Raw genomic sequence first — 14,825 nt, 5'->3', positions numbered from 1 at the left:
AAAAACGCAAAAAAGTATTGTTGCATCTCATTATGCTTATAGTAGCACCATCTGTTTGATCCCATTGGACATGCCGAATTGAATTTATTACTATCATAATAGGTGCTACTAATAACATAAACGTGACCAATGCTACTGCACCAGATGCGCATTTCGATCATCAATGTATCTCCAGTGATGCTTTACACCGAGTTTAAAATGTTTGGATATCTAAAACCTAACATAAAAGTTGAATAGCTGATAACAGTGAAAAGGAACTAGAATATAACTAAAATCCAGACGATTAACCAGAGCCGTGCATCAGGGAGACATATCCCTTAATTCAAATGACTCTAAATCAGTTATTCATGTATTGTTGTGCTTCATTTTAAGAGTAATACAGACATTAATTTTCCCCTATTAGTCTTTGTTAAATAGGTACTTTTCAAAAAATTGTGTAGAATGTATCTTTGTTTCAAATAAATACTTGGCATGAGTAAAGTTTTATACTGTCCAGTACTACAGTTAAAATTTCACATACCATTTCATCGCATATAAGATAATAACAATCATCGGAAGTAAACGAATAAAATGTTCACCATTTTTTCCCCTATTAACATGCTTTAGTAACCATGTCACAACATCACATGACGTTTTCAAAATATTTTATGGAAACAGCAATTAAAAAAAGAATGGTGCTTTAAAACACCAAAGATAAATGTTTATGACTCAGAATTTTTTTTCTGCAATGAAATGTACATTTAATTTCCTACAACTGTCAAAATCAAGGGAATAATTTTTTTCGACCCCTTTTCGTATGAAACTGGATTTGACCTACCATGATTTGGTGGTATTACACCTTTATGGGAAATAAAACAAATGTCTGTTTTATTCAAAACCTTTTTACATGTTTCAAATTAGAAATTATTTCGGAATATCCTGGTTATTTTACATTATATATTTTAATATTAAAGCAAAAATATTTGTCGCACATACAATGTAACAGTTATTCAATGGAGAAAAGAAAACAAATTCAAACGATTGTTATGGAGTAAATTTGAATTCTAGTAAATAATTCAAAACATATGTCCACATTCATATTCACTTTCAGATTTCATAATGAAATTTACGCTTAGGCTAGAATATGGTGAAACCAAATTACTCCTGTACCTACTACCAGTATTATTGCGTTGTTATCTAAACACTTTTTATTCTTTCAATTTTTATAACTAACCACACAATTCAATAATCTATGAAAAGTTTATAAACATGTAGGGAATAGACTTCAGAGAGTAAATACAAATCTATACTCTGCTATTATCTTTATGTCCATATTTTATTTGTATGCTCTTGAACGAGATCAAAAACCTAATTAATACATGTATTAATCGTGTAATGGTCATTTTATTGGTAGTCTTCGCAGTCGCATATAACCGTACACACTGCATTTTTACAATGTACCTTTACACAGTTAATTTGTAGGGCATTTCTTTAGAACAGAAAATGCAAATTAAAAAAAAAAACAATCGAATCTCCGCTTTCTCCATATTATGTATAATATGTGTTGTACTATTTTGGTACAATAATATCAAAATCATAAATTCCATCTGCTCTCATAATTCAAAATATGGACAATTGTATGTTGAGTGGGTCTTGAATTCGGTTTGCAGCATTAGACAATCTCATTGTTGACTTTTTCAACAAGACCAAATTACTGTTACTCCTTAAAATTCATCACCTATTTTGTACTGTGTAATTTAATTCTCCTACTCGCTTTTTTAGGATCAAAACATGAAATAACCCGGAAGGAGTACGAAAAATATTTGCATGTAATACACTGTCTGTACTACTGATTAAATTTGTAGACAACAAAAATCAAAGGGTAATAATTATGTTAACGTTAAAGGTCCAAAATTGATTCATTTTGGTACAATTTAACATGATCAAACTGAAAGTAAAACAAAAAAGTGTATTAATTGCTATGGCCAATGATGTATATTGAAGACAATATAGCCATTTTTGTAGTTTAGCTTTAGGTGTCAAATTTCAACTATCAAGATTTATGTTTTTAATGTGTTAAATAATAATTTCATATTATTAAAACAAAATATTCTCTAAAACCGATGCTTGATTTTTTTTTGACAGCATATTTGTTCCCTATGGAGGACGTATTTTTCAATAAACAATCGACATTCCTATAGAAACAACATGTGGTCCTCTTCTTGCCGACTTGTTCCTTTATTCATATGTTCAGGAACTTCTTTGGAAGAGAGAAAAGAAGTTAGCAGTACGCCTGCATACGGAGTATATATCTCAAACTGAACATAACATGATATTACAGGCCTTGCATTTCCTATCATGACTTCACTGATAGAGGGTTGCTGCTCACAAGGAAACTTTGGAAGTTGTGAAGAAGTTGAAATCATGGTTATGAGTTTGAATGTCCCTTTGGTATCTTTCGCCTCTAATTGTCATCTATTTGAGGTAAAAGAATACACATTTGATGCATCTGAAAAATTACGATTATTATTAATGAAGGGAGGGTACTTTATGAAAATGTAGTATTTTTCATTAGTATATCTCGAAACTAATGCAGTCTACGGGTTACCTACATTAATTGCTACTGAATTCGCAAATAGTTTACACCTATTGAAATTATTTTAGTCTTGTTATGATAAGTTTGTTTTTAAATGACCAATAATAACTGAACGTAGGTATCAAGAAATGTATTTCAAACCAGTTTTACCTATACTACTTCGATCTGGACCTAAACAATTGTCATCGTATTTCTTTTCCAGTAAATTGAACAAACAAACATAGTTGTCTTCCGAATAGCACGAAGTGTTTGCCCTCAAGCTCCATTCTGCTTGGGCTGGGCATTTTAGGTCATATCCAGTCGTCGTTCCATACATCTAAAAGAGATGATAATTAACGATTTCTTTGATTTTAAACATTGAGAACACAAAGTTTGGTCCTTAATGGGCCACACTGTTATAAGACTGGATTACTGCACAGAGATTTACATAAATAAACTTATATTGGAAATACCGTATGCTCTTACACGATAGGAATTGCTGTAAATTGATACAGCAAGCTTTGTATAATAGCAGCTTTTGTGTCATTGATTTATCATTGTATAGAAGACATTTCGTCTGCGAGTAAGCTCAGAATCAAGCTATTTATAAGTTTCATAATTCAGTGTTTGTTTTTAACGTTTTTACTGGCTGTACTGTAAAAATTATTGATAAGGTCTTTACAGATCAAAGGTAGGGTGTTTATGCAGCAGATAATTTATAGTTACAATCTTCTATTAAAACATTATAAACATGTACAAATGATAGGTAAACAAATCCGTCAGAATTAGTGTTTATTAGCTTTGGTGATAACAGAAGCATGATTTATTTGCTCATTTTGGTTGTTCAAAATACATTTGATAAATAAAAAACAATGTAGACTCCTCGTGAAGATTGTGTTAATTACCGGATTTGTAATAACATAAGCAACAAGACGGGTGCCACATGTGGAGCAGGATCTGCTTACCCTTCCGGAGCACCTGAGATCACCCCCAATTTGTGGTGGGGTTCGTGTTGCTTAGTCTTTAGTTTTCTATGTTGTGTCATCTGTACTATTATTTGTCTGTTTGTCTTTTTATTTTTGGCCATGGCGTTGTCAGTTTGTTTTCGATCTATGTGTTTGACTGTCCCTCTGGTATCTTTCGTCCCTCTTTTGTATATCTAAAACACTTGTAATAGTGTAACAAGTACCTCGATATATAATCATCAACTGCGATAACTTTGACAACATCTTTAATTTTTGACCAATTAAACGGGTATAGTTTATCAATATATAATAGTAAAAATGTTGTGTTATAAATTAAAGCAGCAAATTTGATCTCATATATAAGTTTGATTATCATAAAGCCAATACATTTGTAACGTTAAGTTTTATGCATAATTGTGTTCAAAACTATACCAATAACAGGAGAATAAACATTTCGCCTCTTCAGATGGCAACGTTCAAGTATTTTACTATTCTTTGTTAAATCTTAAAATCCATCTGGAATGACAAATAAATAGATTTGATAAACATTATTATACAATTAAGTCTAAGTAAGTCTCGAATCATCAGCCCAAGGGAAGGTCAATATTTTGTATGAGTAGATGTAATATATCTTTTAAACGATGTCACAGTGTTATTAATCACACATATCTGTTCATCGCGATCAATGAATGAATAATTATAGAATTATAAAGTAACTAATCAAATAAGTCAAATATAGAAAAAATATTTTATTCTTTAATTCACGCATGCGTAATTATCAATGTTTTTCGGTCATGAGTTGATTATTTGCAAATATTTTAAATCCTGAAGCTTTATGCATCATCTTCACAAGAGACAAGAAAAAGATCAATATAAGTATTTGATGCAACGTGAAATGCATTTGATGTATTCCATGTATTAAGTTATATTTTTAATGAGTACTGACATATCATATATTAAATATCAAGGGACGATATATATAGGACCAATATATCATAAGTGAACCTAGTTAGCACCGCCCAGTCAATTAAAATATATGAAGTAATAACTGTTAGGCATTTTTCTACAAAAAAAAATCGATAATGGTATTTGTATTGAATATGTAGGTTGCACTTTGTAAATACAGCTGTTTCACAAACCACACCTCTTTCGGGGAGAAATATAATATTCAAAGATATGTTGATTTGTTAACGTACTGGTTCCCAGATATGATCTCTGTGTTTTATCTCATAGAGACATAACTTGGGAATGTTACCAGTATAGAAAAACACGGAAGCGCCTAAAACTTAATTCTTAGGAGGCCCATAAGTGGAGGTAGGGGTAGTATATAATTTTAGTGTAAGTTAAAACTCTTAGAAGTTCAGGGCATATAAAAGTTGAAAATATGCCGCACAGCCCTATAATTTGACCTTTGAATAAAATGGTAGTGCATATCAACTTTCCGTTCTGGGATATAATTTTTCACGAAACTTTACAGTAAAAGACGCACAGTTTTAGCCGCAAAGGCAGTTCCTATGGGAAATTGCATTGTCTATATTTACAGAATTGCAACCTGTTAAGAAATAGAACGGGGACTTCATAACAAGCATCTATTTATATACACTAAATATGAAAAGATTTCCACATGTCAAGGTGAACGATGAATATTTAAACGAGTTTTATTTGAAAATACGTACACTGTCGAGTATTTTTATTATATGGATTTTATTCAAAACACATTTTACCCGTTTTTACCTGTCACCTCTTAAACAAAAATTTTCGAATTGCCCTTTACCAAAACCTATTAAAGATTTTTGTTTGTTTGAAAGATATAAATTGAGGTAAGCGTAATAATAAGTATTTACAGAGAAAGTTTTAATACCGCATTCTTTTTTAACAATAAAATTATAGATTTAAATTGAAAAAATACAGAATATTGCGTTACGAAGCTGTACTGCTATTTTACCAGAACAGTCCAGAAGTCATGACAAATATTGCACCATTAATGTTTCTAAATCGTTTTCGTCAAATTTTGTCGTAATTTACTATATACATCTTTTAAAGTACATCACATGCATTGCAAAAACGAAAGTGCAATTAATAAAACATTGAGACACATCATTGACACAAAATCTACATGTACATACTTACGGTAAGATTTTCTAATAAAAGTATTTAAATAACTCATTAAATCCTTCTCAACTCAAACATTTTTTTTGTAGAATTACAGTCATCGATGTTTTCATCCGCGTTCTTCCATTTATGTTAATAACTACATAACTGCATAGGTTATTTCCCTTTATCAAATTTGTTATGATTGTACTGTTCCTGATTAGATTATATATAACTGACTGAAGATAGCACTATTACCTACGTAATATTAAGTACTAAGTGAAAATAATGTGTGAAATTTGTCATCAAATACTGGAAAAAGAAAGGATGTGTTTATTGTTCATTTTTAAAATTGACTGAATGGTCCTCGGAATGCTTTAATATTAATATTAGTGTAACGGTTTAGGCGGAAAGCTGTAGGTTTGTACTTGCAACTTTTTCGGGCTACGCAGTCATGTCAGTGAACATTCATTTCTGCTTTTACTTTCTCCGTTTTCTGTGCGCTAAATCGTATACAAAGACAGGTGATACATATTGCTTGTTCTTTAATGTTATTGTATGTAAATATTGTTAGTATGATCTCTGGGAGGAATGGTATATAGTTCGTCTTCACTGTTTGACCAGGGAATGCCCTATAACTGTACGACGGTTCTCATCTTCTTTTTCTCTTATTTCACACATTCTCGTTTGTTTAGTTTCTAATTAATAGTATAATAGGGTCTGAATATTGTAACCGGGGCCCAAACAACGAATACGAATACATTATTAAATCCAATTAAAGGACCCATATTATCTTTCTAATTAATAGTGTAATATGGTCTGAATATTGAAACCGGGGCACAAACAACGAATACGAATACTTTATTAAATCCAATTAAAGGACCCATTTCCCATCATATGCACAATATATATGAATCTAAATTTGTAAAAATGCCGATATTTAATTTTCTATATTTTATAATTTAATTTTACTTTTTGTTTTTTCCTGGTTTAGCAAGGGATTGCATTTTTTTATGTTTTGTGCAAGTTTATGATTATTACCCCTTTTAATGCGTAGTACATAAACTACATGTATATCTAGTCATTGGAATGAAAATGTTTTCTTACTTTAAAACAAATACTAATAAATCTTGACATTGATATATTATCATTTACAGACTCACTTGACATCAACCTGATAAACTGTTATTTTTTTTTTAAATATAAGGGAATTTTTTACAGTGAATTCTTTCTTTCTCAAGAAAAAATACTTTCCTATCCATCACAAAATAAGATCGTTTTTAGGCTACATATTTTTACGCTGACTTCAAAATCTTTTATCTTTACGATTATTTTATATCGACCTTTTTCAATAGCTAACTGATGAGCATAAATCTTAATTGAGTTAAGCTTTTTCGATATCTTAATTAAATTTATTCACTTGACTTGCAATTGATACGGTTCCCTTTTTTAGGATGCTTTTTTAAATTAAAATAAGCAAGCAATGTTCCTTTTTTAACATTTGTATTTTCATTTATTATATTTTTTCTATATGGGTATATTAAAACTTATATCTACTTGATTAATTAACGTCAATTTTTTTCTGTATCAACATCAATACAGCTTAAAATATATAAAATACTAGCATATCTAGATAATTTATTACATTTGTGAGATTTTATTCTTGTGACGAGGGCTTGTTTTAACAGATGTCCTTCTTTTAAACCGTAAATTCTCGTTATGTTTTTTAAAATAAACAAATAATGTCAAAAAGCAATGGAGTACGATCTAGTTCTCCTATTACAGTTAAATAACATGTACTCCTAGGACGTATTTGAAGAACTTAAAAACTTAAGTTCCCGTAATTAAACTTACCACGTGTTCCCAATTTCAAAGAGATAATTTGTTTGATAGTTGGAAAACTTAAAAGTGCCAGTTCCCCAAATTTGTGAGCCAAATTTCACACTCGGCTTATTAGTGTGGTTCAAGATACATGTATGTAAACAACTATCACTTGTCGGAATTTTTCACCGAAAGTTTCTTTTTAAATCAAAGAAGGTCAATTACCTCCTTTGGTTTAAATCATACACCAACATATCTATATATAATTTCTCACTTTTTCAATTGGTTCATATTTAAAACAACAGTTACATTTAATACTTTTACCACCTTTGTTGAAAATAACAAATATGTATTCTTACAATTAACCTGAATACACTAGTTTTTACACTTTCTTAAAACATCTATTATATCCTGACTGACTAGTAGAACATCGACATATATTAAACAATTAAGTTTTGTTCTTCCTATTTCAGCTGGAACACAGTATTAATCAAAACTCAAAATCATTGATGAATATCTTAAAGAGATCGGGAATTGATCTGTTAATTTTAAAAAGGTAAAACATGCTACACAGAGGAACAAGTGATCAGTATGGTGAAGTTTCTTATTGACAACATATTTGTTGAATTTGGAGATAGACCTTTTCAACAAATTGTCGGCATTCCTATTGGACCGAACTGTGCGCCTCTCCTTGCCGCCCTCTTCTTATTTTCATATGAGTCGGAGTTCCTTCAGACACTTGTCAAAAACAAGAAGATCAAAGAAACCAGATCATTTCATTTCACATTCATATACATTGATGATGATCTTCTTTCCCTTAACAATCCAAACTTTTCTGATTGGTTCCATTAATATATCCTCCAGAACTAGAAATAAAAGAAACAATAGACACGGATCCCTCCGCCTTATTTTTAGAGTTATATCTCGAAATTGACATTTATATTATATATAAGCGCACGTCTCAGTACCAGATTCTATGACAAACGGGACGATTTTAATTTTGAAATTGTCAATTTCCCCCACCTTAGTAGCAATATACCAACTTCACCTGCATATGAAATATACATTTCCCAACTCATTCGGTATTCAAGAGCTTTGTGCTATGGTCATTTGTTGTATCCTTGTTTTTAATTTAATTTTTGCTAATGAGCCTTGTCTATATGTCATTTTGTTTTTCTTTGTTGACATATTTGTTTATTTTTATAGTGATTAAGATTATAACACAATGTTGACTGCTGTACCCCTATTTCTGACATTTTTACCTTTTATGTCTGTTTGTTTTGTTCACACATTGCATGCTCAATCAACAAACACCACATCTGAATCCATCATTATTAACTTGCTTACAATGGCAACAAAAATAAAATACAAATTTAAAACATGGGTGATCTGGATATGTGAGCAACTATGCTAAGAGTTAAGTTCCGTTTGTTCATTTTTCGACTTGACAGAATTTCAACATCATAACTCGTCGCCATTTGCATCAATCGGTGACCCCTTGACCTGAGATCACCATCCGATCAGCATAACGTAATTTGCCAACATTCACTATAACGCACAATACCTTTGAACATTTTACACGTTGAGCAAGAAGCATTAAAAATCAAATTTTCCACCAACTTAACCATAAAGATTAATATGTAACTATGCCAATCAAATTATGTGCATAGCACGAGGAATTAAAATGAAAAATTCCTTAGACGTACTTTACGTATAATTAAATTATTGACGTAGGTGTATAAAGGATCGGGGTGCTTTATTAAGAAAAATCAATATAAATCGTGGCAACTACAATCATACAAAAAAAAGAACTGTAAAATATGAGTTAGTACTTCAGTTAACAGTTTCAACAATTATAGAAGCACAAAATTAATTTAACATTCAAACACGCCATCTGATTCACTAAAATGGTTTTCACTTGACCCATATATTTTTTTTTCTTAGCTATCAGCTATGGAAGATTTGACTATTACGATATACTAGAAATGTTAGAATTAGGTTTACAATTGACCAATGAGAGTCGAGTCTGCAATTTGGACATTTAATTAAGGAATCATCTTATAAATAATAATTGAATTATTGCTTTGCTCGTCACACCAATAGTTTTTTTTAACATTTTTCCACTGTTTTAATAGATATTAAAGCATTGTAAGGTAAATCATTCCACCTGTTCTAACATTATTGGTTAATTGGTTGGATGCTTAAATGTTTGCATACATTGTAACACCACTGACAAGTTTTTTGTTTAAGATATTAGTTTCTTTGGATGATTGGTAGGTAAGAAAATCGACTGATTGCTAGACATTTTGCATACTGCCATATTTGACGATTTTCACATTCATATATCAATCGAGTTGATTGGTTCGTTCGTTTTTTTGATTGAATGATTAATTGGCTGATTAATCGACTGTTTCGTTACTTAAAAAGATGAATATTCCATATTGATTGATTGATTGATTGTTACTGTGACGTCCAGTAGCAAATATATCAGGCACATTCTTTATCATTAGTATATAAAAAAGTATTACAAAAATATTGAACTCAAAGGCAAATAAAAAAAAGTCCATAAAAATTGACAAAAAGAAACGCTATCAATAAATGGAAAAAGTGAGAAAAAAAAAACAACTGCCATATTCCTGTCTTGGTACAGGCAATTTTCGAAGAGATACTTGGATTAAACCAGGTTTTATCTTTTACTGAACCTCCCACTTTTATGACAGTTGTTTATAGTTCAGTTATATTGATAAAATTGGGTAAGCAACTAAAACAGACATATTAGGTAAATGTTACACAAATTAGGATCCAGCAGTGTCATAACTGTGTAAACATACACCACAGACATACAACACAACTGACTACAAAATTCAAACAAACATGCAAATCAATCTAAAAAGACGCCAACAAAAAAAGGTGTAGGCAATAGACAAAAAGAGGTAGGGGCTGGATCCCTTAAATTAAAGGTTTGCGGATCATGATTATTTGTATCAAATTCAAATATTATGAGAAACTATGCGTATTTAACATCCGTCTCTTTTCCCCCTCCAAAATTTTTTCTTTGCATTTGTTTTTCTAATTTTCAATGAGAACATGCAAGAATTAACACCGCGTTCCTAAAATATTATTGAGTGTTCCTTTATATATAAATCTTCTAGGGATCATCGTAAGTTATGTTTTATTTATGTATTGTGTTCATATATTTTGTTTTTCATTGTAATACAAATCGGACCTGTTTTTTTATAATTCCCTCGTGATTAATTTCGCTTGCTGCAAGGAAATCTTCTCCGTGTATTAAGTTGTGGAAGTGGTCCACGTATAATTTTTTTTTATTTTCTCGTTTGTTAAAGGAGGATCATTTAACTGGTTTCTCAACTAAATTTTGGGGACGCCTGACGCATCCGGACGCGTTAAAATTTTGAACACAATTTGTTCGGTTTATAATACCATTGTTCCACATTTGACTCCAGATTTAAAATGAATAACACAGTATGTTCAGTCTTTTAACACACATGTTCAAGAAAAGTGTACTGAATTTGAACACTTGAGTGTTCTAATACTGTACTGACGGGGAATGAACTAATATCTTATAGCTTTATACTCAACCAGACGATGAATAATGATATTTATTATCATAAATTGACGAGACAAAGGTCTTTTAGCTGTATCCACATATGCATATTATAATTGACAAAAAAGAACCTTGAATCATGTCTCAGGGGCATATTTGGAAACTTGGAAATGTTCGAAATTTTATATATATCCTTTTCTGAACGACTTCAGTTCTTTGGATTTATTTTTTTTACCAATGTAAATAAGTTAATCATGTTAGTACTAATGCAATCGTTGCTATTGTAAAAGCGTTCTGGTCTCAAACACGACGCGTTACACCTGCCGCTTTTCCTTGAACGCCATGTGTTCCAAAATGTCCGCGTCAATAATGGGACGTGACGTTTTACTTTACCTGAAGTTGGTTTTTGAGCGCTTGTTTGTAATAGAACTGAAAAATATTATCATAACAACAACTACTTTGTGAGAATACAAGAAAAGTATCCTTTTTCTTTGTGTCTTTTACAATTTGTATATGCACGTTCAAAATTGCCAGATGGGAAACATTTAAAGTAATATAAAAACACAAAGGACATAGTGTGAATATAAAAATAGGCGATTAACCACACTTTTGAGGATGCACATTTGTAAAAACGTAACTGTAGTTCCAATGATGAAATTTGGAAAAGAGGTCTTCAGGACTTGAAGCATATATATCTAGCAAATGGTCATTAGATTCTTGAGATGTCTGCAGTGAATTTAGTGTCCTTAAACTTGTCTAAAGACATAATGTTGTCTAAAACAATGATGAATATTTGCTGTAAACTGACTTTTTTTTAAAGCTATACATTGTAGAATCGGAGAGCTTCTTACTTTAAAATAGTACACCCTTTAACAATTAAACAATAAAAACAGGAAAAATGCATCTGTAACAACTTCTAAACTAATATTGCACTAATTCTAAAAATAATCTCCTCTAAAAATGATGACGACTTAAACGGAATTGCCAAAAAGACATTAGAATTTATAAATCTTTAGCAATATCGACATGATGAATGCAGTATTTACTCATACACTGTTTATTTTACATTTCAGAACGTGCGGTTAATGGTAAGGTCAAGGAGTAGTATACCCTACCTCACCCTGTGATTTTCTAAAATGAAAGCTAAAAACAGTTAAAGGCGATACAAATCATGTCAAATGCCTAGAGCAGTGTTACATCATCGCCGACTCAATAACTAGCAAACTACAGTGTATTTTTGGTTGGATTTTGATTATCTGAAGTGGTCTGCAGGCAGTGGATTATGAAGTGATGAATGAGCCATGTACATCTGATTCCTGCATTGGGTAAAAGTTTTTTTGTAAAGAAATTCAGTGCAGTGCTTGACAGAGGCGACAAAAGATTAGTTAAACTGTGTTAATAAAATTTATGCATGTATTGACAGAAGAAAAGCCAATTAATTATTGTTTCTTATACCAGTAGACTTTCTTGCAAAATAATCATTTTAAATGTGACAAAACTTTTGCATACTAAAAAAACAGATATGGACGAGGCGAGAAAGAGAATCACCACAAAATATAAATTTGGACACATTTTGACAATTTAACTATCTTGTTATTTCGAATGTTATCTTTCTAACTTATCTAACTAGTAATTTGAAATGCTTCTCATAGTATTGTCCTTTTTTGAATGTTGCCTCTTTTAGTCTATTTAAGATTTTTTTTAATTATTCAATTATTATTTTACTTGACCACAATAAATGTTTCAGAGAATGAAACACTTTTTTTCTGGAACATGTAAAAATGTGTTCCAGTAGTAAACACTATGCGTTCAGGATATAAACACATATTCCTGCAACACAGTCCGAGCGTTCCAGAAGTGTTACATGGCGTGGAACGCGTCACGACGTACAATTTTGCTCACAAGGACATGTTCAAGATTCAAACACTAGGCGTTCAGGAGTATACACTATATGTTCAAGAAGTACACACATAGTGTTCGAAAGATGCACACATAATGTTAAAATTGGAACACTAATTTTAATATTTAGATCATTTTTACGCGTTCCAGAAGTGTTACAACTGGGCGTTCAAGAAGTGTTCAGATTCTTAACACTTTTATTTACAGTGTCTGAATCAAGAATATTCATCACTGGATGTCACAAAGACAATCAATCAATGAATTAGTCTATATGTAATATGCTTATCATACGCTATTCAAACTGATAATAAATCAATCAATATAAATCATTCCATCAATCAATCAACCAAATTACCAATCAATTAATCAACCAATACATCCACCGACTAACCTATCGATATAAAGAACTTGTCACATGTTATTATGCAAATATTTTATAAACCAACCAACCAGGTAATCAACTAAAATCATAGTTTAGATTAACTAAGAACAAGGAATGACTTTTATTAACAAGGGTTTTGCTGAAATAGCTATTTGCTAAAACAATTATTTTATACGTATTATTAGCAATGTTTTAAAGGCTATTACTGTACAGAGTAAATCAATCATGATATTCAAACTTTTGAGATGCCCCCTTATCCCCTTATTTCAATGTCTCAACTGTAGACTCTCGACTCTAAATTGTCAACATTTATATAACATGTCTACATTAGTGTATTCAAATAACTTTAACATAAAAGAGATTTCGGAATCTGAAACTGGATATTATATCATATGTGTTTGTATAATACACATTAAAAGACAAATCAGCAGTACTCAAAATTTTATTGAATGTGAAATGTGTACACCACTTTCCCAACCTTATCCATTTTTTCTCATCAAAATACTGTGGGGGACAGAAATGTAAATTACTGCCTTTAACAGACCAATATCTTAATATCTTACCTAAACATGTTTTGTTCAATGTACTTTTGGTATGTGCATCTTCAAAATTGAAAATGATTTGAAATCTACAAATATAAGTTCATGAAGTTGTTTTGGGACTATTTGTCTTTAATTTTAAAGATGCACTCTATTTCTAAGCTCCTCATTATAATTTGGGTGTATAAAAATGTAAAGCATACACACAATCTTATATTATACAGCTGCAACATTTTTGTTTTCAATAACCATAGACACATGTTTAAACCGTCCAAAAATACCAATTTTTAAAAATGTCTTGAATAACCTTCTTTCAAAAAGACTTCCATGTTGTCTAATTTCAACTGGATATCTGTAAAAACTGCAGATTTTTTTTATCTGGCCTGTCCCATTATATATAACAAAAAGTTCACAAATGTTTTGTCTTGCAATTATTCCCGCCTTATTCTTTCCACCAAGATCATGGTAAAATGATAGTAGAAACGAAAATCGTTTTTTTTTAGTTGCAGATGAAGTAACTGCCTTCCTTTTTTCAATTGTTATAGTCGTTTTGGCGCATATAATCTATCCAATAACTTTCAGAAAAAATGATTTGTTGTCTTTTATTTTTTGCATGTCTAGTTTTTGTTTTGTCTTTCTTATTTATTTTGATTGGGAAGGGGATTTCTTGGTTAATATTCACCGGCATTAAATTAAGAAGGGGTGTTAAAACTTAAAAAGATTCCGGAAATTGATTTTAAGACAAAATATGAGGAGATTATTGGAAACGACATTTTTATAAACACTTGTTTAAACATTTTTCCGTAAAATAACCACATTAACATATTGGTATATCTCGATAAAAATGCACGTTAGAAACCAATTACTTTTAAAATAGTAGACAAACACCTACACAGAAATTTTAAGTTGTAAAACTGTTTAAGAAAAATCTATAAATTAAACTTATTTTGGAATGTAATATAAAATGTCAGTCAGAAATGAAACAGTAATTTTTTTTTAATGCCACTTT

This window comes from Mytilus californianus, unplaced genomic scaffold, assembly GCF_021869535.1.
Source record: "Mytilus californianus isolate M0D057914Y unplaced genomic scaffold, xbMytCali1.0.p SCAF_8, whole genome shotgun sequence".
Taxonomy (NCBI): Eukaryota; Metazoa; Mollusca; class Bivalvia; order Mytilida; family Mytilidae; genus Mytilus; species Mytilus californianus.
The sequence above is the reverse complement of the archived record's forward strand: the minus strand, read 5'-3'. Positions refer to the sequence as shown.